Raw genomic sequence first — 19,983 nt, 5'->3', positions numbered from 1 at the left:
AAAGCGACACTGTAGCAGGTAAAGCAAAACCCCCCCGACGTCAGCTGGTGTTTCGGTTTCCCTGCATCAGGCGGGACTTATCTGGCAAGGAAGGTTTCCTTTACGATTCAGCACGCTTTGGTAGGATCACCCGATCTCCGTCTTCGTTATAAAAAGCGGCATGAAACTGATCCGATCCTATAGTAGCATTTAAAAGTTGTCCAAGTCTGCCTCCACCATTAGGGCCTGCAGGTCTGGGATCTCATTGCCCAAACTGCGAGCATTTGTAGTCAGAGCTTTCCAATTTTTCTCTCTTGATTTGATGTACTTCCTAGGCTCATTTTCTGCTGATTGTTTTTGTTATTATCTGCTCCCACTACCTGTATTGTTTGGGGGTGACTTGTCAGTTTTATTGGCCATCATCTGCCACCCCCATTCTCCAATTTAAATGCCTATTAATATATGACCTGAATTTCTCACTTAGCATCCTCCTTCCAACTACAGACAAATGTAGGCCACCCTTACCATAGAGCCTTTTACTGCTCCATACATGACTCCAGCCTCCAATGCATCCAAAACCAAAACCACACACACACACACACACACACACACACACACACTATAAAATACCGTATTTTGCGGTCCATAAGACGCACTTTTTTCCCCCCAAAAGTGGGGGAAAAATGTCTGTGTGTCTCATGAAGGACAGGGGCGGGGGGCATAGTTACCTCTCAACTGAGCGTGTGAGCAATCGCTCATACATTTTGGAGCATTGCTCACATACATTTTTCTTTGTGCTATATACAGAAAGGGCGTGCTAATACTGGCGCTCAAAAATTGTTCGTTTAAAACTTGTTGTTATCACGAAAAAAAATGCGCACGCCTACTCACTCTTTAGAGGATTGCACTGGTGGAGGTGGGGGAAAGGGGGAGCAAATGGAAGCATTGGCCTTTGGGCATCAGACATCTTCAGTATGGCACTTTCCTTTTTACTGATATAACTTAAAAAAAAAGTCCTGGCCTTATTTTATGACCTTATCTATCTTTTCCTCTGCTTGAACCTTTGCGGTGCTGACTACCTTCCATAATTCTCTCAGCCTTCCCAGATATTCTTTCCTTGGAAACAGATAAGGAAGTCATCTTGTGGGAAAAATAATATCAAAGAGAAAAATAACCCAGAATATATATATATATATTTTTTTTAATGTTATATGATATGTCCTAGAGAAAAGTGTATTTTAGCTAACACCTTTGCACTGTAGCTCAAGGCGAGTTGCACTCAGTTATTGTAAGTATTTTCCCTGTCCCCACAGGACTCACGATCTAAGTTTGAGCAGTGTAAACACAATCATTTATTTGAACTTGGAAAGAAGTTAAGTTTTATGAGAACGCCAGACCTTTTTTTTTTCTGTTAAAATCTGTTACAACAAAATAGTAATTATAACTTACATTTTATATAGAAAATCCCCCGCCCCCCCCCAAATAATTTAAAATAAAATAAACCTGCTAGATATAAAAAAAAAAACCAAAAACCATACAGTGGTGCATGCTTGTGTGCCTGGGCTTAAGAGTAGAAAAAAAATACAGAGGCATTCAGATATTTCTTGCCCTAGAAGGTCGCATATGTTGTGGATGAGCTTCAGGCTGCTGCACTGCATACTCCATGACAAACAGCTTGAGAGAGTTGTTCCTCTTGGCACGTTAGGAAAAAAAAAAAAAAAAGAAACCTAGCAAAACAAATAAAAAATGCTCTCATTCACAATTTCCTAGAGACTTTTTTTTTTATTTGGGGGGTGGGATGGGCTGTTAATTGAAACTTTTGTCTATATTATTAGACAATAAAATTGACAGCAACTGCTCCCTGGTGCCCGTCAATATTAAAAAGAGAATAAAGGGCTCCAGGCAAAGGTGAAGTAATCGAATACAGTGAGCGCTGCCGTCAGATATTTTTTGATACCCGAGTTGCCTGATATTTCTACAATGCCTCCTTATGACTGGAAATGTTATCGCTGCGGCTGAATCGATAGCAAATGCTAAGGCTCCGTGGAAACCCCAATTACAAAATCAAGCCGGAAGGTTAATACCTGGGACTGGCAGAGATAGAAACAATTTCTATTGTCATACCTTTCTGACAAGCGAACGCCAGAAATGTCACACCTTGCAGGGCTCTCAGCAGAGAGCGCAGGGGGGGAAAAAAAAAAAGAGTGATTGGGAGCCAGGCTCAAGTCAAATCGCCTGTCAGGCCAGCTTTGACGTGAGATTACTTCTGCTTTATGCATCTATTAACCTTGATCTCCTAGCATTTGTTTTAATGTTCTGTGGAGGAGCGGCCTCACCGGGGGCGGGCCTGCAGCAGCGAAGGAAGACAGGCAGAACGGGTGGGCGAACCCTCTCCCCCCCCCCCCCCTCTCACCGCAGGTGCTCGTTTCCTTGCAGGGCTCCTTCCCTTCCCCCTCCCCCACCCCGGCCTGCACTGCAGAGGCCACTGAACTCTGCTTTCCAAATGTAAGGGGAAAGACTTGAGGACCTGACGATTTCTAGCACCGCAGGCGAGGCTTGTTGACACTGCGCAAGAAGTAAGCACAGAATTCTCCCTTTCCGGGTGATTTTATGAAGCTAGCTTAAAGGGAAAAAAAAAAAAAAAAAGCCTGCGGGTGTTTTTTGCTCTTCGGTGGGAATATGAACTGCAATCACATGATCACTTGAAATCTCACGACACCGCCCAGGTTTTTTCTTAACATCTTAACCAGGAAAACAGTGCTTGTTAGTGAACACATCAGATAGTGGGGGTATTATTATAAAAATCCTGCCTTTATATTATAATCGTATAATAGGTGAAAACACAGTACGGTAATTTGCTCCAGTAGCATGATTTCCTGCATAGACAATAATATACATGGGCTCAATTTGGAAAAGTTTTAACAGGGTAATTTTGGGAGTAAGCCAGATAAACCTCAGCTTTTAAACATGCCCCACTCATCAATCTGCTAAATTGTTTTTAAACTGAGGGGAGGGGAGGAGGGGGGAGGGATGTTGTGGCTTAGCCAGTTAGTGCTGATTTTCCACCTTATCCTGCCAAGCTTATTATACATGCAGGCAACTGCAGTCACATAAAAGCCCTAGATCTAGTCATACAAATCGTGCCTGGATTTAGGGAGATTTTCAGCTGGAAATCTTTACAGTGAGATTCTGCTGAAAGTTTGGCTATAGAAAACTGATTGAAAATATCTGGTTACCGTATCTGGGACTCTTGGGGAAATGGAACCGTCTCTATGTATTTGTTTATTTATAGGGTCCTTCATTTTTAGTTTTTACTGTTCTTTATTTTTCCTGGAATTTATCAGGGTTTACTATGCCAAGAACAAAAACAGGAGAAAATCAGTTGGGGGAAAAAAAAAAGACTAATTTTTCCAGTTAAATATAGGAATTTATTTTGGTGGACAGAAGCCAGGACAATAAAACAATATTAAGTAGATTCTCCCACCCACCCACTCAGTAGCATGCCCATCCCTATCCCTTGCTAGGCATGCCCCCTCTCACCGCCCTGCAACCCAGGCTGAGAATCTCCCACTCCCCACCCCTCCCTGCACTGCCCTAGCATTCATCCTTACTGCTGGTGGCACCAGGCTTCTCCTCTTTTCTTCTGCAGTATGCTTAGGGCCTGATGTTAAAAACCATTTACTCGAGTATATGCACTTTGCTCAAGTTAAGTGGGCTTTTGAAGAATACTGCAGAAGATGCCATTGCATTGTCCATAGGTTTTACTCACGTAAGTGCACTTTGCATGGGTAAATGGCTTTTGAAAATTGCTACAACAATAGTTAACATTTACACACCTAACTCCTTTTGAAAACTGCCCCCTTTCTGAGGCTCGCGTGCTCTGCTTCACTGCACTTCTGCTTTGGTGCAGGGTCAGGGAGCCTGCTGGGAAGTGCTTCTAGTGGATAGGGTCAGCTTCAAATGCATTTTTTATGGCATCAGACAACAGGCACTTTGTCTGCTTGAGGGGTGAGAAGGTAGGACTTGAAACTCGGCATGGGCGGCACTGGAGGGTGAATGGTTTCACAGGGGCAGGGGAACAGGACTTGAAACTCTGCATGTGCTTTGGCCCACAACTGGCTTGGAGGCCTTGAAACCCTGCATTTGCAGTACTGCAACAGCTTTCTAATCAGCCTAAATTTAGAGTGAATATCGGTTTAAACTGATTGTTATCTTTGGAAAAATCCAGGAATTTATGGGTGGAAATCAGTTTAAATTGAAAACTAAGGATCCTATTTATTTTGCTAGAATTTTTCACCCCCTTTTCATAGAATGCCTAGGGCAACTAACAGATTAAACAGATAAAATGAAAAATACAATCACATGAAATAATACAAAACGATAAAATAAAACAGCCAATAAAACATAAAATACAATCTCATAAAATGCACAATGATGTATGTTCCTTCTGCATTCTCTAACTCATAAGCATATTTTCCACAAGCATATTCTACATTATCCTGGGGTATACAGATTGTGAGTCTCTAGCAGAATCTGACAAGCTACTAAAAAGATTAGTGAATATCTTTCCAGAATGCTGAAGAGTCAAAGAACAGACAACATTCCAAATCTATTCTCTGGGTCACATTCAGAAAGTGTGTGGTGAGAATAAGAAATATTTATAAAATTCCATTGAAATGAATGGAATGAGGTGATTTGTTATTAAAGACAACAATGACCTTTCTAAAAATAAAAATGTGGAGCACTCCATTCAAATGAGCAATAAATCATATTAAGGAGTAAAGATGTGGATTAAAACATTCTTAAAAAATGGCACGGGCCATCCATTGCTCCTACCATGTGACAGGGGCCAACCAATGGCACCGTTAGCCCCTGTTACATGGTAAGGGCAAAGGGCCATCGGCGCCATTATGATTAGTGGCAGCCGAGAGCCTGAGAGGGGGAGATCGCTCCCGGGACCCCGCTGGACCACCAGGGACTTTCGGTAAGTCTTGGGGAGGTCGGGAGGGTAGGAGGTTTGCAATTAATTCAATTTGAAGGGTTGGGGTGGGTTTGGGTTGGTTTTTTTTAATGTGCCCCCCCCCCGAAATACGATAAGAAAACCACACAAAATTTCATGGGTTTTCTTATCATTTCGTCGGCCCCCCCCCCCCCCCGAAATGCGACAAAATAGGAAATAGTGTCTCTATTTCCTATTTTGTCGCAAACGAATCCACATCCCTATTAAGGAGTCTATGTAGTAAACCTTGCTAAATTATGACGCTCAGGGGAAGGACCTTCCAAATTATAGGAGTGAAATTTCAAAAGGTTACATGTGAAAAAAAATATAGGCACATAGGTGCAGTATTTACATGCAATTTATATTTTATAAAACATGCCTGATAATATGTATATTTTCATGGTGTGGTAGCTCACACCATCAGTGGGTTAGGTACAGTCAGAGGAAACCACAATTAGTCTTTGAGTATGCTTCAAAACAAAATGTCAGCAAACCAAGAGGAAACACTACAGCAGTTCCCCACTTCAAAACAGGCAGTAAACGACAGCAAAACACTTCAGCAGTTCCCCTGTTAGCCTCAGGTACTTCACAGTTGTTAAACAGAGAAAATAATTACACAGAGAAAAGTCTTTAACCAACATTTAGACGGAAGTGGTCTTAACATATGCTGGAACTCCATTAGCTCCCCCACCCATCTAACCTTTTCAGGGCCTCAGCTTTTATCCTCTGGGAAAGGGCTCTTCCCTTTACCCAGGATTCCCTGCAGCTCTCTATCTTAAGGGGGACCAGGCTGGATAACAGTGCCTTGTATTTTAAGGTAGACTGAGGGCGTTTCCTATACAGTCCTTCACATACCCTCCTTCTCAGCTCAGCCTTGCCAGGATGAGCATTTGCCTATAAAAGGGACACCTCTCTTGATAGGAAATCAGCATTTGCATTCTCCTTTCCTGCCCTGTGTCGGATCTTGTAGTTGAAAGGTTACAAGGCCAGGAACTACCGCATCACTCTTACATTGTATTCCTTGTTCCTATTGTCTATGCTGTCTCAGCAGGTAGTAGTGCAAGGCCTCCTTCTCGACAGTTGAGTACCATCTCTCAAGTGGCATCAGCATCCAGTCATTGTAGCCATAGTATGTTCTTGGCCATCCTTCTTCTGGGCCAAGATGGCCCCCAAGCAGACCTCTGAGGCATTGGTTTGTACTGTGAAGGATTCAGTGAAGTCCTGGCTAGCCAGGACAACTTCAGAACATATCGCCTCCTTCAGGGCTTCTCTACATCCTCCAACCACTGGACCTTCTCTGGTACTTTCTTTACCACTAACCTTGTGAGAGGCTCCCCTTCTCTGAATAGTTAGGGATAAACCTCCTATAATATCATGTAAGGCCTAAAAACACCCTCACTTTTGCCTTTGTTTGCAGGACTGACACCTGGGTGATTGCCTTGATCTTTCTGTGGATGAAACTTCCCCTCCCCAGGATATAGCCATTATTTCCCTCTCCCTAGTACAGTGTCCCCCCGCCCCCCTACACACCCTCCCTCCCTCACCACCCCATCCATTTTATGGCTTCCTGATATTCAGTCACCACCTCTCCTTCCCATCGCCACCACCTGCCCCCTTGTACAGTTCCTACCCCACCCCGCCTCCCCTATGCGCTTCATCCCCCACCCCGCGCTACCCCCCACTCTGTCGCCTCTTGTATATAATTAATTTATGTCCAACCTGGTTAACCACATGTAATCTCATTTAATAACTGTGGCGCCCGTTGGCTCTACAGTAAAGTTGTCACCTTTTAACTTCCTATCCTTCCTCCATCTATCATTGTAATTTCCTTCAGACTGATTAATTCAGCCTGGAGTTGGCTAAGATGTGTCTTCCAGTCGTGGCTGTAGATCACAATGTCATCTAAGTAAGCAGCTGCATACACTTGCAGGCGGTCAACCAATCATTGAAACTGGGCAGGGTGCCATGAAGGCCAAACGGGAATACCATGAACTGCAACATATTCAGGGGTGTAGAAAATGCAGTCTTTTTTTTCACCAAGGGCATGAGAGGCACCTGCCAATAGCCTTTGGTAAGATAAAGGGTAGAGATGAACTGGAATGACCCCAACGCTCAATCAGTTTACCCACTTGTGGTATCAGATAGGAGTCAAGTTTTAAGTTTGTTAACCTGTTTGAAATCAATACAGAACCTGATGCCATCTGGCTTCAATACCAATAAGATGGATGAGGAACAGTAGCTGTTGGACTCCTCTATTATGCCGAGGTGGAGCATCTCCTTCACTTCGGCCTTGATGACACAGTGCCTGGGCTCGAGGATCCAATAAGGTTGTTGGCATACTACCACCTCCAGGAGACATAATAATATGTTATACGACCTGAGTATGACCAGGCAAGTTCGAGAATATCTCTTTGTTCTTTTTTACCAACTGCTTAAAGTCAGTGGTCTGTAGAGTAGACAGCTCTTCTCTGAAGGTATTTGTGCTTGGTCCAGTTTCAGCCTGACCTCTGGGCCAAATTCTCTTTCCTCAACCATGCTACACTCTTGCAGCTCCCATTTCTTCAGGAGGTTTATGTGGTAGGTTTTGGTCTTCTTTTGCTTATCTGGCTGAGCTATCAAGTAGCCCATGAGTCCTGTTTTCACCAGGACTTCCTAGGGTCCTTGCCAATGGGCTAATAGCTTACTTTCTGACTATGGCAGGAGAGCAAGTACCTGGTCCCCTGGTTGGAATATTTGCTGGACCATGGAGCGATTATAAACTCAAGCTTGAGAATTCTGAGCCTTTTCCAGACACTGATGAGCTGCTTCACCAGCCTTCGTTAGGTGATCTTGTACTCTGAGAACATAGTCCACTATGCTCTGCCCAGGATTCACTTCCTCTTCCCAGGTCTCATGAGCTATCTCCAGAATTCCTCTTGGTCTCCTTCTGTATAGTAATTCAAATGGAGAGAACACCATTGAGCTTTGTGGTACTTTGCGGATTGCCAACAGCATGTAGGGTAGAAGTATATCTCAGTTGTTCCCATCTTTGTTCACAAACTTTTTAACATCATTTTGAGCGTTTGATTGAAGCGCTTGACCAGGCCATCCGTCTGTGAGTAATATACCAAAGTCCAGAGAGTCTTTACTTTGAACAAGGTGCAGAGTTGTTTCATGACCTTAGAGATAAAAGGAGTGTCCTGATCCATCAGGATCTCCTTGGGTAGCCCAAGTTGTGAGAAAACCTCTATTAGGGTGGTCGCTACCATCAGGGTCTTCATATTCCTTAAGGGCACTGACTACGGATACCTGGTAGCATAATCCAGCATGACGAAGATGTATTTATTTCCTCAGGGTCGTTCTCTCTAGTGGCCCCACAAGATCCATGCCCACCCTTTCAAAGAGGGTCTCGATGATAAGCATTGGTATTAGTGGTACTGCATTGGCTATCTCCACTCTGGTTTTCCCTTCTGGGCACAGCCACTTCCAGGCAGTGTCCTTAAACCAGAGGAACAGGTTCCTAGGATTCTCTTCCTCCTGTAGAGTTCCATGTCAAAATCACTGTCCATATACTTATGGGGTAAGCCCCACTTGCCCTAGAATCACTGCCTTGACTTCCAGGCAGTCCCATCCGAATTAGCTGTTTGATAGTAGAGATGTGCAGTCGTTTATCACGAATTAGGCAATTACATCGAAATTGCCTAATTCGTAGTGGTTCGGGGGCCCCGAAACCCGAAAAGGATTTTCCCCGAACTTCGGGGAAATTTCGTTTTTCGGGTTTGCATGGGGAGAGGGGCACATTTTTTTTTAAATTAAAAACCACCCCAAACATTTAAATTAACTATAATACAACCCCCCCCCCCATCCCAATCCCTCCCCAAGACTTACGAACATCCCTGGTGGTCCAGCGGGGTCCCGGGTGCCATTTGTTCCTCCGTGCCCATGTGCGCCTTTGCCAGGCTTGCTCAAAATGGTGCCGAATAGCCTCTGAACTACCATGTCACAGGGGCTACCGGCGCCATTGGTCAGCCCCTGTCACATGGCCATCGGCGCCATCTTGTGCTCCTATCATGTGACAGGAGCTGACCAATGGCGCCGAAAGCCTCTGTGACATAGTATGGGCAAAGGCTATCGGCGCCATTTTGATTACTGGCAGCCGACAACGAAATCGCTCCCGGACCCCCGCTGGACCCCCAGGGATTATTGGCAAGCCTTGACTAAATCTCTTCTAAGTACATTTTCATTCAGCTAAAAGTACATGCAGTTTCATTCTACATTTATTGTAGTTTAATTCTACATTCATTGAATAATCCATAGGATATTCACATATAAGTGCACTTTAAGTAAATGGCCTTTTAAAATTGCTACAATAGTATGTTATATTTACACATGTAACTCCTTTTAAAATTACCTCCATAGAGTGGACACATATCTTATACCATGGTTTTGGATGACATTGTGCTTAAATATTGGCTGGATTTGTGGCAGCTAAAAAGTAGGCTTTTTGCATGCCAATTAGATGTTCTACTAAAAATGGACCCTAAATAGCAATGATTCATTAAAAAGTAATCCACATTTTTTACTGCATGGTATAGTACAAAGTGTTAGTGAAGAATTATAATGGAAGTTGAATAAGTTTATGTTTTTCCTAATACCCATAATAACAATTGTCTACAGTTCAAGGAGCATCCTTAACAAGGGCTCAAAAACTTTAAAAAGTTGTTAAGTCTGCTTGGGTCTAAAACCTTTTCCTTCTTAAATTTCTACGTGTTCTATGAAAGGTAGCCAAGTTTCAAATAACGCAAGATATTCTAAGATTAAGATTTAGGATTTTGACATCTCGTTAATCTGGGCTGAATCTCACCTATACTTAGCAAACAATAAATCATGATCTGGAAAGCCACGAAGGGTCATTGTAATGAGTATAGATGGTTTCATCCTTATTGACTGTCTAGAAAAGAGGAAAATAAAAAATATTTTTATAGGTCTTGGGTGAAATGAAAGAGGCCTCAAGAAATGGTCTGGAAAATGGAAACGTACCCTCTTTATGGTCAGCTCAAGGCAAGTTAGTTTTGTGTGTCTGATTTGACAGATGACCTGTTAGTCTATCAAGTATAAAACAAACTTTCTGAAAGACTGAGAACACTGGAAGCATCCAGCAAAAGATAATCTGTTGGATATTTTCTTTTCTTTTTTTTAATTAAATCAAACTACCTCCTTAAAAGACAGGAGGATTTCTGTGCTTTTTTTTTTTTAGCACTTATAAAATATTCTGCAATACATTTGGCAGTGTTATATATTAACAGCAAGTTGTCAATCTTAAATAGATTTCTTTAAAAATATGGATCATTTAAAAATCATTCCCTCCCTTCAGCCTTTAATATAGTGAAAGCTCCAAAAGATAAGCAGTATTGCTAATTTTGTATGAAATTGGAGCATTGCCATAAGTGAATACTGCATTGTGTCAATTCAAGCATGAGAGAGTAAAGCAAAGTTTGGGGCCATTGACACTGAGAACTGACAATGACAAATTTTAATTAGATTATCAATGTGATGGCAGAAAAATTGTCCCGAATCAAGTAGCACTTCAGTATCACATGAATTAGAATAGGCCAAGAGGTCAAACAGTATTGAGGGCAACTTTCAGACTGTGTGCAGAAGTGCAAAGTCTGTAGGCACTACTTTCCCCTCATGTTTTACATCCATTTTCAAAGGGAAAACAAACAAAAATCCGGGGTCGGCGCACGCAAGGGGGTGCACATTTGTGCACCTTGTGTGCGCCGAGCCCTGCGTGCGCTGCCCGTTCCCTCCGAGGCAGCTCCAAAATTGGAGTGCCCTCGGAGGGAACTTTACATTGGCCTCCCCCCACCTTCCCCTACCTAACCCACCCCCCAGCCTTATGTACACCCCTGTACCTTTATCGTGAAAGTTACGCCTGCTCCAAGCAGGCGTAACTCGCGCGCGCCGATCAGCCGCTGCCGCGCGATTCCCCAGCCCGGGAGCGATTTCGGAGGCCTCGGCCATGCCCCCGAAACTCCCCCGGCCTGGCACCACGCCCCGACACGCCCCCCAGAACACCCCAAACGTCATGCCGCCCCCTGACACGCCCCCCTAGCAAAGCCCCGGGACTTACGCTCGTCCCGGGGCTTGGGCGCACCACCGAGCCTATGCAAAATAGGCTCGGCGTGCGCAGGGGGTTTTGAAAGGGTTACATGCATAACTTATGCGCGTAACCCTTTTAAAATCTACCTGAGAGAGAATACCCCCTGCCCCTCCCCCCCATACACTGTTCATACGCTTCATATGTTGGAAAAGTCAATGAATAACTTTTTGCTGGAATTTTTTCCTAAGTCTCAAACTTGTGTATGTCAAGCCCATTGCAGTTTGCTGTATATTATGTTATACTATGTCATTTTAACTTATCATGAATAAGGTAGAATCTTCTAACCCCACTAATATGTTTCATCCAATTATATTTTCTGTTCTGTATTAATAAATAACAATCCAGGCCCAGGATATCTAAATGTTTATCGTACGCTGTGTCCATAATACAACTCTTTTGCAAAAAGTGAACTACATGTACAGTAATCTGGCTTAAAAGGCCTTTTAAAAATGTACACTGAACTCATTACTGCGGTCTAGAAAGAGAAGACAAATAAATCAGTATTCAGAAGAAAAATATCATGTCTTTTAGATTATGTAGAGGATAGCTATATATTTCACATTTCATCCCTGAAACTCTTATTTCTATTTTCCATTGGCAGGCTGTGCCCTTCTAACAACAGAAAATATTTCTCCTCTTGTGCTTGCATTGATGCTTTGTTAGGAAGTTAAATAAATGAAAACATACCCTGCAGGGATTTTCAGCACAAGGTTCCAATTTATTCCTGTTTCAAGTGGTTAAATCCACAGCAGCATCTGACAATATGTCAAGAACGTAACATGGCCTGACCCGAGCTGAGCTGCTGCCATTATACCTGCAAGGTGTTGGAAAGGAAGATTTTAAAGTCAAACTACCTTTTCTCTCACACTTGATACTTCTGTAGCAAAATGGGAAACTATTTTGTGTTTGAGCTAGAGCCACTCCTGAGATGCCATATGCTGGAGAAGAGGCAGGGGCAGTAAGTTATGTTTCTATAGCCTTTTATTTGTTGTGTCTCTAAAGGCTTTTGTCTGTGTTTTATTTTAAAATCAGAATCCTGCCATTTGATGGATTGCATTTTCAGTTTCATAGGAGCCCATGCACTTAAAGCTTGATGTGCACGCTAAGGCAATTTAGCAGACATGCTAAAAATTGTGTGCTATGTATTAAAACCCTAGTCTGTGTAAATAATAATACAAAATCTGATGAGCTGAAAGCTCCCCTGGGCACTGCTGGCTGCGGATGTACTCTTTCTAGGGCTGCCTGCCCAGAGATCCATTGTTTTTGTTTTTTAGTATTATTTGTCTTCATGGTCCAGTGGAGCCTGAGGCTGTGAGAGGCCCATGGCTAGTAGTAGCATAAGGATACGTTGAGATAAGAGGGCTGCATCTGATGAGAAGCAGAGATGTGCCTCTTCAGATTGTGCTTCCATTGGTAGAGAGAGACCAGGAGACATGAGCAGGGCTGTGTTGAGCTGCCAGGAGCATTGAGCCGTGGTAGTGGAGTCAGCCGAGGGGAGTAAGAGGGAGTTTCCTGTAGTGCCGAGGAGGCAGCTCTTAAAGCACAGAGTGCATAAGTTACTTCAGAGTGCATAAATTGGAAAACAAAGAAAAAGATCCCAAAAAGATAGGGTTTAGGGGGTGAGGAGGAGAGGGAGGGGGGTTTAGGTATGGGAGTAGGGAAGTGCCCTCTCAGTCCGCTCCTAAATTGGCGATTTCATCGCCACACATACTTTTACAAAATTAGGCCCCACTGCGTGCGCCGTCCGCCCATGCATGCGTGGATCATAAAATCCAGCGCGCATGTGTGTGTGTCCCATGGATTATATAACATGTGCGCGCTGGCACGTGCATGTAATAAAATCGGCGAGTCCATGTGTGCGTGCCTACCTTTCAAAATCTACTCTTTAGGGTTTTCCCTGGTGAAAGAGCTCAGCACAAGTCTCGGTAGAGGCCGCTGGTATGGTAGCCTTTTCAGTGGTAAACAACATGATAATGAGCCTGATGTAGTAATACCAAGGTTCTACTATGTCTAGCTTCTCCAGAATTTATTTGAACATCTTGAATAAATTTAAGGTTAACTAATTTTTTCTGAGATTATGTACATTTGTAGTAGGTGGAAGAGATGACTGGCCATAGGTAATTTTGTAGTAGACTCAGACAGCGTAAGTACTACATTTTGCCATGACATCATTAAAGCATGAATATCTCCTAGCAGAGAAGCTGGGAGAAAGTTGATTGAGCTTGCTCTGAGTAGAAGCACTGTACCCAAACTCTGCTCAGGAAACCAAAAACCTAACTTTAATGTGCATTTTATTTTAATGAAGAAGCAGTAAAAGAAAAAACATTTACAAAGCACTTGTACGCATGAGTATTATTTGTCTTCATGGTCCTGTGGAGCCTGAGGCTGTGAGAGGCCCATGGCTAGTAGTAGCATAAGGCTACGTTGAGAGAAGAGGGATGCCTCTGATAGAGGTGTGCATCCGTTTTCCACGTATTTGTAATCCACAACTTATTTTTTGCTATCTGTTAAATACGTGGGGAGGCGAAACGCATCACGACTCCCCACGTATTAAACAGATTCCTGTTTTATTCGGCCTCCTAAATAAAAATGTAAACCCCCCACCCTCCTGACCCCCCCAAGACTTACCAAAACGCCCTGGTGGTCCAGCGGGGAGTCAGGAAGCCATCGCTGCACTCGTTGGCCGGTTTCATCACGGCGCCGATAGCCTGTGTCACAGGGGCTACCGGTGCCTTTGGTCAGTCCGTATCACATGGTCACCGGCACCATCTTGTGCTCCTACCATGTGACAGGGGCTGACCAATGGCACCGGTAGCCCCTGTGACATAGTATGGGCAAAGGCTATCGGCGCCAATTTGAGTCCTGGCGTCGGACGGCAGGTCACTCCGGGACCCCCGTTGGACCCACAGGGACCTTTGGCCAGCTTGGGGGGGCCTTCTGACCCCCACAAGACTTGCCAAAAGTCCAACAGGGGTCCGGGAGCGACCTCCTTGCACGCCGGCGTCCGATCCCTATACTCAAAATTGTGCCGATCGCTGTCATAGTGAGGGCAAAGGCGATCGGCGCCATCTTTAAAAATGGCGCCGGCCATCCAGTGCTCCTACCATGTGACTGGAGCCGGCCAATGGCATGGATACCCTGTCACATGGTAAGGGCAAAGGGCCATCAGCGCCATTTTTATTAGCGCAGCCGATGGCCCGAGAACGGGAGGTCGCTCTCGGGACTTCCGCTAGATCACCAGGTATTTGTAAAAGGTTTTGGGGGGGTTCGGGAGGGTGGGGGAAGCTAAGGGGTCAATTTTAAAGGGTTGGGGGTGGGGTTTTTTTTTTATCGGCTTGGGCCTCACTAAAAAAAAATTAGCGATGTGGATAGGAATCGGAACCGATTCCGATTCACATCTCTACCGATCAGATTTTTTTCTCCCTCCAGCCGAACCTGATCGTTAAAACGATCGGGCACACGATTCACATCCCTAAATGGCAGTTGGACTCCTAGTGAGTGGGGACAAGAGGAGACATCAGAGGCCATTTTCGTCCCCTCCTTGTTAACATCGGGAACTGGGGAAACAGTCAGATACACTGTGCTGGAGATGGGATTGGAGAGAAGCTCGTATTACCGGAGATGTCTAAAATTGATTTGGTTAGACCAGCCATTATTTCTTTGGATACAATTTGGGAGGCCATACAAACACTGAATATAAATATTTCCAACCAAATGGCCCCAGTTTATGCTTACTTGGGGAATTTAGATTCTCGAATTGGGAACTTGGAAAAAGAAGGTAATGTGAATAAGAATAATATCGCCCAAATACAGCAGGACTTAGTAAATTATACCTTCAAACATCTTTGATGAAAGACAACCAGTTACTGTCTACCAGATTGGAAAATATCATAAAAGGGAAAAATCTCCATTTTATAAACTTTCCTAAGGACCAGTTTACTCCACCAAAAGAAATGAGGAAGAAGTATATGTTGGAAACCCTTAGAGTTCCAGAACAAGAACATAAGAAATTGCCATGCTGGGTCAGACCAAGGGTCCATCAAGCCCAGCATCCTGTTTCCAACAGAAGCCAAACCAGGCCACAGGAACCTGGCAATTACCCAAACACTAGGAAGATCCTATGCTACTGATGCAATTAATAGCAGTGGCTGTTCCCTAGCTAAACTTGATTAATAGCCGTTAATGGTCTTCTCCTCCAAGAACTTATCCAAACCTTTTTTGAACCCAGCTACACCAACTGCACTAACCACATCCTCTGGCAACAAATGCCAGAGCTTAATTTTGCATTGAGTGAAAAAGAATTTTCTCCGATTAGTCTTAAATGTGCTGCTTGCTAACTTCATGGAATGCCCCCTAGTTCTTCTATTATTCAAAAGTGTAAATAACTGATTCACATCTACTCGATCAAGACCTCTCATGATCTTAAAGACCTCTATCATATCCCACCTCAGCTGTCTCTTCTCCAAGCTGAACAGCCCTAACCTCTTCAGGCTTTCCTCATAGGGGAGCTGTTCCATCCCCTTTAACATTTTGGTTGCCCTTCTCTGTACCTTCTCCATCGAAACTATATCTTTTTTTAGATGTGTCGACCAGAATTGTACACAGTATTCAAGGTGTGGTCTCACCATGTAGCGATATAGAGGCAATATGACATTTTCCATTTTATTAACCATTCCGTTCCTAATAATTCCTAACATTGTTTGCTTTTTTGACTGCTGCAGCACACTGATCTGACAATTTTAAAGTATTATCCACTATGATGCGTAGATCTTTTTCCTGGGTGGTAGCTCCTAATATGGAACCTAACATCGTGTAACTACAGCAAGGGTTATGTTTCCCTATATGCAACACCTTGCACTTGTCCACATTAAATTTAATCTGCCATTTGGATGCCCAATCTTCCAGTCTTGCAAGGTCCTCCTGTAATGTATCATAATCCACTTGTGATTTAACTACTCTGAATAAGTTTGTATCATCTGCAAATCTGATAACCTCACTCATCATATTCCTTTCCAGATCATATATATATATATTGAAAATCTTGTAACTTCAAAAATGTATTATATTCTTTCCATTAAGAATAAGGTGTGCTCAGAGATGGACCATTGTCCTGGAGCAGTGGAGAACCACTTCCTGGTAGGGACCAGGAAGCACCTGCCCCCAGGGGGGCGGAGCACAGGAGGAGACAGAGGCTTGGATGAGTTTCACCACTGGAATCCCAAGGTCCCCCTGATGGAGCCTGTAGGGACCTGGGCCACTTGGACTTAGGTGGGCCTCCTGGACAGGTAGTAGAGAGGCATGCCCACAATCAGCAAGGGAGTACCGTCAGAGTTCACACTATTGGCCTGGAGAGGCAAGGAAGGCCCAAGCAGTGTAGACCAGGACTAGGCAAGGTATAGAGCCAGAATCAAGAGCCGTAGTCAATGGTAGCTGAGGTCAGAATGCAAGGATCAGTCAACAAGGCAGAGGTCAGACAAGGTCACAAGGCAGGCAGAGGTCAGGATGCAAGCAGCAGACAGGAAGGTCAAGGTCAGTACCAGAGACAGTCCTAGGGTACTATCTGGGAAGACAAACAGACAGACACAGGAACAGGAGGATGCTGGAACAAAGCAGCAACCTAACACACACAATACAATGCCATGCTGTGCTCAATGGTAATCCAGCCGGGCCATGGATCTCCAGCCACCGTGGACTTGAAAACTGGATAGAACGGTACAACTCAGGAGACAGTCAACAAGAGCAAGGTCTGGGGTGAGCAGCTGAACAGGATATCGATGTTCCAATTAGTGTGGATGTTCTTGGAATTCTCGAAGTGGGACCTTGAACCCACAGACTTGGAATCAAGCATTCTTGGTTTCATGGATGTGGAGGCTTGAACCCACAAGCCTTGAATTAATTCTTAGAAGTGCTAGTGTGGGGGCTTGAACCCATGAACTTAGGATCAAAGTCTTTTATTGAATATATGGAAGGATCAGAGTCTCTTCACCATAGACATTGCACCACATGCCAAGGCAAGGAAGCATAGGCAGGGACTTCCTAATATAGTTCCATCAATCAGGGCACGCCACGGAGCTAGGACCCACCCCTGGCCTTACAAGATGCTGGGCGGTCCGCGCGCGCACATAGTAGGGATGTGAATCGTTTTTTGACGATTTAAAATATCATCCGATATATTTTAAATCGTCAAAAATCGTTAGAGCCACGATACAATACCAATTCCCCCGATTTATCGTCAAAAAATCGTAAATCTGGGGAAGGGGGAGGGCGGGAAAACCGGCACACTAAAACACACTAAAACCCACCCCGACCCTTTAAAATAAATCCCCCACCATCCCGAACCCCCCCAAAATGCCTTAAATTACCTGGGGGTCCAGCGGGGGTCCGGAACGACCTCCTGCAGTCGAATCGTGTTGTCTTCGGCCGGCGCCATTTTGCGCCGCCATTTTGCAAAATGGCGCCGGCCGAAGACAACACGTTTCGATTGCAGGAGGTCGTTCCGGACCCCCGCTGGACTCCCAGGTAATTTAAGGCATTTTGGGGGGGTTCGGGAGGGTGGGGGATTTATTTTAAAGGGTCGGGGTGGGTTTTAGGGTGTTTTAGTGTGCCGGTTTTCCCGCCCACCCCCTTCCCCAGATTTACGATTTTTTGACGATAAATCGGGGGAATTGGTATTGTATCGTGGCTCTAACGATTTTTGACGATTTAAAATATATCGGACGATATTTTAAATCGTCAAAAAACGATTCACATCCCTACTATGTGCGCGCGCGGACCGCCCAGCATCTTGTAAGGCCAGGGGTGGGTCCTAGCTCCGTGGCGTGCCCTGATTGATGGAACTATATTAGGAAGTCCCTGCCTATGCTTCCTTGCCTTGGCATGTGGTGCAATGTCTATGGTGAAGAGACTCTGATCCTTCCATATATTCAATAAAAGACTTTGATCCTAAGTTCATGGGTTCAAGCCCCCACACTAGCACTTCTAAGAATTAATTCAAGGCTTGTGGGTTCAAGCCTCCACTTTGCGCCGCCATTTTGCAAAATGGCGCCATTTGCAAAATGGCGCCAGCCGAAGACAACACGATTCGATTGCAGGAGGTCGTTCCGGACCTCCGCTGGACCCCCAGGTAATTTAAGGCATTTTGGGGGGGTTCGGGAGGGTGGGGGATTTATTTTAAAGGGTCGGGGTGGGTTTTAGGGTGTTTTAGTGTGCCGGTTCACGATTTTAACGATTTTCACGATATTTTAAAAACCCAAACGGCGACAATACGATTCCCTCCCCCTCCCAGCCGAAATCGATCGTTAAGACGATCGATGACACGATTCACATCTCTAGCACATAGGGGCATGGCCGACGCCACTGGAGACGCAGTACTCCGGCGTAAGGCCTGGTGCGCAGTGGAAGGCCCAGCGACCACCACCGCGGTACGCCGAGGCCTAGCGGAGCTCGCGGCTGCCGATGGGGAGGCCTACACATGACATGCAGAGGAGTTATCAAGATGAGCAGGCCCATGCATGGGCCGGGCACGGACGGGGCGCGCAAGATAAGGTGCCTTTAGATCCAAAAGGAATTCAAAATATAACACCTATTACTTCTCCGCAGTTAAACTTAACAGAAATCTTGGAAACGTCTCAGAAGGACTCTATTGTTCTTCACATTGGTAGTCTTGTTTCTGCTTGAAGCAGACAAGGAATGGATGTTAAAAATGTTTTTCTGGCATCATACAAAAATCTTTTTGGGGTATAAAGTTAATATTTTTCCAGATCTTTCTAGATCAATGCAAAAAAGAAGGAAATAGTTTCTGCTGTTAAGACCTAGGGGCATTGAGATAGGAGCTATGTTTTTGTTAAAGATTCCTTGTAAGTGCCTTGTAAAATATCTTGGTCTATCGTATATTTTTTTCTAACCAAATCAGCTTTTGGCTTTTCTTGCCGATAAAATGCCTTTAGTTGGTAGCTCCTTTCCAATCTCTGCTGAGTGAATGTAAAATATGACACAAGTCCACTAGTGAAGTAATTGCACCCTGTACAACAATTCCTTTTTCCTATCTCAAATTGTTTTGGTACAATTTTTTTTTTCCTCAGGTTCTACCCTTGGATCCAATATTGTGGACTTTGGTTGAGATACCAATAGCTTGCCTTAGAATATATTTCTTTTTTCCTAGTATATATTTTTCTCTGTATATTTAAGTATGTACTTTACAATTTTTGGCTATTATATTGTATCTGTGATTTCAAATCAAGATGTGTAATTTCTTGAAAATAATTTGTTAAATTTCAATAAAAAATACATTAAAAAAAACCAGCCAGTCGGTATCACGATATTCATTTCTAAGTGATATTAGTATTGCAGAGTTACTAAACCACAGGGAAACTAATAAACAAAGATATCAGCTGCTGCTCCACTTCTGTGCTGCCTACCTCGCTGGCTGTGGCAACTGGTCCCATTTACTCTGGGTCAGCATGAGCTGCAAACATAGTAAAGACATAAGAACATAAGAAAATGCCATACTGGGCTTGATGTGTTTTTTTTTTTCATCGGGCCCGATTGCGGTTTTGTTTATCGACTGCGCCCGAGCCGATAAACAAAAAACCCACCCCGACCTTTTAAAACTAATACCTTAGCTTCCCCCACCCTCCCAACCCCCCAGGTACCTGGTGGTCCAGTGGGGGTCCCTGGAGTTATCTCCCACTCCCGGGCCGTCGGCTGCCACTAATCAAAATGGCGCCGATGGCCCTTTGCCCTTACCATGTGACAGGGTATCCGTGCCATTGGCCGGACCCTGTCACATGGTAGGAGCACTGGATGGCCCGCGCCATCTTGTGCTCCTACCATGTGACCGCGGCTGACCAATGGCACTGGTAGC

At 44.3% G+C, this 19,983-nt stretch overlaps 1 long non-coding RNA gene across 1 annotated transcript in view; it reads left to right on the top strand.

The window, feature by feature from the left end:
• Positions 1 to 2,391: 2,391 nt before the first annotated feature.
• LOC115078232 overlaps positions 2,392 to 19,983 on the top strand; it is a 32,964-nt gene continuing 15,372 nt past the window's right edge. The window contains exon 1 of the long non-coding RNA XR_003853100.1: positions 2,392 to 2,555. This is a non-coding gene — a long non-coding RNA (uncharacterized LOC115078232). The remainder of the gene's footprint in view (positions 2,556 to 19,983) is intronic.

Source organism: Rhinatrema bivittatum, chromosome 1, assembly GCF_901001135.1.
Source record: "Rhinatrema bivittatum chromosome 1, aRhiBiv1.1, whole genome shotgun sequence".
NCBI lineage: Eukaryota > Metazoa > Chordata > Amphibia > Gymnophiona > Rhinatrematidae > Rhinatrema > Rhinatrema bivittatum.
Note: the sequence above shows the minus strand (reverse complement) of the source record. Positions and strands in the feature narration are given on the sequence as shown.